Here is a 4,125-nt window from a genome sequence, read left to right as displayed (position 1 = left end):
CCCAACCCCAGGACAGTGCTCAGCACACAACAGGTTCTCAATGAGTAGAATGAATGATGCGATGACAAGGAAGGGAGGTTTAAGGGAGGTCTTATAGAAATAATCTACCAGGGGCGCCTGGCTGGTGCAGTCGGTTAAGCATCCGACTTCAGCCAGGTCACGATCTCGCGGTCCGTGAGTTCGAGCCCTGCGTCAGGCTCTGGGCTGATGGCTCGGAGCCTGGAGCCTGTTTCCGATTCTGTGTCTCCCTCTCTCTCTGCCCCTCCCCCGTTCATGCTCTGTCTCTCTCTGTCCCCCCCCCAAAAAAAAAAAAAAAAAAAAAAGAAATAATCTACCATAGTGGTCCTCAAGCTTTCTGGTGTCCGGACTCTTTACTCTTTTTTTTTTAGAGAATTTTATGTTTAAGTAATATCTACACCCAGTGTGGGGCTCGAACTTACAACCCAGAGATCAAGGTCGCGTGCCGTGTGAACTAAGCCAGCCAGGTTCCCCAGGACTCTTTATGCTCTTAAAAATTATTGTGAAACCAAACGTTCTTTGTGGATTATATCCATACTATGTTAAGAGTTCAGACGGCAAATTTAAAAGTATTTATCTGTTAGGTTTTTTCTCTAAAATGAGCGTAATCAACCTGTTAGGTGTTATCATGAGTCACACTTCATGAAAAAATAACCATATATGTTTTTCTTTAACTCTCCTTAATGACTGGCTTAGTGGAAGACAGATTTTCATATCTAAGCATATGAAGAAAGTTTGGCATCATACAGATATGTTGTTAGAAAGGGAAAGAGTATTTTAATAGCCTTTTCAGGTAATCCTGGACATTCTTCTCTGATGACCTTATACCAAAACGCGACAGGTTGTACTTTCCGTAGGGTTGGCTGTGATGTGGAATCTGAAACCTTCTCGCTATCTTTGGATGTGTGATTTGGTAACAACTTGGTCGTATTGGTCCACTGAGATATCTCGCTTTTCCAAATGTTGGAACATTTCAGTGTAGAGTATCCAACAGAAAAGAACATTCGGTAAAACTGTCACCAATCTCATCAGAAATGCCTGTAGGTGTTGGGAAGCTGCAAGTTCATGATGTCTCCTAAAAGCTGATTTTCACCTGAAAGCTAATAACTCGTCATTGCAAACAAAGCCTCTCGGTTATTGCCTTTGAGTTTCTTTTTGGTACGGGCTGATTTCTTTGATTTTTGCGAAAATGTCTGACTATGTCACAGTTTTGTTTCTTATTTATTCTTTCAAATGAAAATGCTGTTCCATCAGAGTATATGCTTTTTTTTACTGCTTCATCAAGGATATTCTTAAGGAAAACACTTGTCCCCAGAGAATGTGGCAGCTGTGGACACAGCGAGGGGTCAGTGGTACCTCTTGATATTAGATGCTTAATCCATAGACGGAACCAGGAGTTTTACCGACTGTTTTTGGACCATCAGCTTTTTGCATAACAAATAAAGCCTTGATGTTATGAAGACATTATTGGCCTCACATACCTTGAAAGTGTCTCAGGAATCCCCTGGATCTATCCACCACTCTTTAAGAACGGATGATCTGAAGTGGATTGGAGGGGATCGGAGGGACAAAGGGCCAAGGTTGCCTTGGAAACTTTGAACCCAGGTGCCAAGACCATGGCAGGCTGTGAATTAAGGTTGGTTGAATGGACGACCCTCAAGATTAAGGGTCCCCTGCTCTACCCACTGAGCCAGCCAGGCATCCTCCTGTGAGTAGGATCTTTAATAGAATTTTTGGTTGCCTGGAGAAAACATAAAACTCATAAAATCAGTTTGTGATGCTTCGAGGGGAGTATCTCGGGTGACATACGTGGAAATGCAGATTTCAAGGGACAGAAAAGTGTAGACTGGACACATTCGGGAGGTATTCATTCAACTACTTAGTGAGCCTACTACTCCCAACAGAGGAGACTGTGGACGGTCAAAAATTCATTCACGTCTCCGAGGGAAAGACAATCCAGATCAACAGAAAGGGAGACGGAAAACACCCGCCAAAGGTCAAACACAAGTGTTCGGTGGACACATCATGGTTTCCAGGAATCAGATGATTCTTTTAAGGTCTAACCAGAGCCTAGCCCCCGTCGCCTTCTTAGCGCAGTGGGCAGCGCGTCAGTCTCATAATCTGAAGGTCCTGAGTTCGAGCCTCAGAGAGGGCAAGTGTTTTTGCGCGGAAGCGTGCGCCCCTCCTCGTTTTCACCGCAGGTGGTAACCTTAACCCCCTTTTAGGGGTGAGGTGTTGGAGCATCCCGGGAGAGCTGGGACGTAGCGTCTCCCGTCCTGAATCCAGAGGGGGGCGCAGCTTGAGATGCGGCGCTTTCGCACAGCGAGCGCCCGGGTCCCCATCCGACCCGCACCCCACGGCTGCGTCCCGGAGGTGCGGGCCCGGGGACGGGTGAGGCTCGGGCGCCCGCGTGTCCCGAGAAACCGGGCGGGGACGGCCCGCGGCACGTGCCGGGACGGGCGGGGACCCGCGGGCGCTGCCCTCCCCCGACATCGCCGCGCGGGCCTGTGGCGCCCTCGCGGTGGGGACCCGCGGCCTCGCGATCGGCCGCCCGCAGGGCTGCGTCCCGGCGCACAGGTGCACGGCGCTCGGCTGCTTTTCCCGTTCTCAGGGTCACGGGCGCAGAAGACCGGGCGATCCCGGACGTCTTCGAAGCGTAGTCAGTTGCGTCTTTCTGCCTTTTTTCCGCGTTTGGCTCCCTCCGCGGCGGAGCTGGCGAGGGCTTGCCGGGCACTCCCACCGACTGCGCGTGGACCGCGGGGGAGCGCGCGGCAAGGGGCGTGCGCGGGGAGCGCGGAGGTCCGGCCGCGCGGGGGCGCTGGGTGTCGGCCGGGCGCGCGCCAGGCGGCTCCGGTTCCCGCGGCGGGAGCACCTGACGGTAGGGCGGCCAGCACCCCTCGGCCAACCGGACCCGGCTTTACGAGGGGCTGACCTGGGAAGGAAGGAAGGGAGGAAGGGAGGAAGGAAGGAAGGAAGGAAGGAAGGAAGGAAGGGAGGGAGGAAGGAAGGAAGGAAAGAAGGAAAGAAGGGAGGAAGGAAGGAAGGAAAGAAGGAAAGAAGGGAGGGAGGAAGGAAGGGAGGAAGGAAAGAAGGGAGGGAGGAAGGAAGGAAGGAAAGAAGGAAAGAAGGGAGGAAGGAAGGAAGGAAGGAAAGAAGGGAAGGAGGAAGGAAGGAAGGGAGGGAGGAAAGAAGGGAAGGAGGAAGGAAGGAAGGGAGGGAGGAAGGAAAGAAGGGAGGGAGGGAGGAAGGAAGGAAGAGAGGGAGGGAGGGAGGGAGGAAGGAAGGAAGGAAGGAAGAAAGGAAGGAAGGGAGGGAGGGAGGGAGGAAGGGAGGAAGGAAGGGAGGAAGAAAGAAGGGAGGGAGGGAGGGAAGGAGGAAGGGAGGAAGGAAGAAAGGAAGGAAGGAAGGAAGGAAGGAAGGAAGGAAGGAAGAGGGGCCAGCAAGTCTCAGAACAGGCCCTGGCTCGCGCCGCGGGCTGCAGGGTGCCGGAGGGTCAAGGCCACGGGAGGTTACGACGCCCAGTGGACTTTATAGAAACTGAATTCACGCAGGAAGAAAGGAGGAAACACAGTGTTGGGAAGTGTCCTTCACGAAGCGTTTACCCACCTGCCTGGGATCTCATCACCACCCGCCCGGCCTCCCTGTTTCAAGTGCAATGCCAGTAGGGGGCCCTAGCTTTAGGAAAGAGGCCATTCTCTGTGCCACACACAGAACCCACCTACTTGTTCCCCCTTTTGCTCTAGAGGCTCCTGAAGATGGAAACAAACGTGCAAAAACTTGCCAGCGAGAAAGCAATTCTACCCCACCCGTTCTCAGAACTTACTGGGGCCTAGCCTGCCTGGGGAGGAGACTCACTCAGAGGTACACAGCAGTGGGACAGTCCCTGCTTTTGGGCACTCTCTCACGACGTTTTCTCGTTTCCAATAGGAGCCCAAACCCCGAGATTGCTGAGGGTGATGCTGAGGCCATGAGGAGGTCCTGGGAAAGGCTTCGCCCCTGGAGCGTAAGAAATTATCACGTCTCTTGGACCCCTTGACTTTTCAGGCCGCCAAGGTGAAGTGAGGACCCAATAAACTGCCTAACATCCCGGAGAGTGCCTGGGGCAAG

General features: G+C 52.8%; 1 non-coding gene across 1 annotated transcript; it reads left to right on the top strand.

The window, feature by feature from the left end:
* The first annotated feature begins 2,100 nt into the window (after positions 1-2,100).
* On the top strand, positions 2,101-2,173 carry TRNAM-CAU (transfer RNA methionine (anticodon CAU)). Its single transcript has one exon. It is a non-coding gene; the product is annotated as a tRNA-Met (tRNA).
* The last annotated feature ends 1,952 nt before the right edge of the window (positions 2,174-4,125 follow it).

This window comes from Neofelis nebulosa, chromosome 6 (assembly GCF_028018385.1).
Source record: "Neofelis nebulosa isolate mNeoNeb1 chromosome 6, mNeoNeb1.pri, whole genome shotgun sequence".
NCBI lineage: Eukaryota > Metazoa > Chordata > Mammalia > Carnivora > Felidae > Neofelis > Neofelis nebulosa.
The sequence above is the reverse complement of the archived record's forward strand: the minus strand, read 5'-3'. Positions and strand labels throughout refer to the sequence as shown.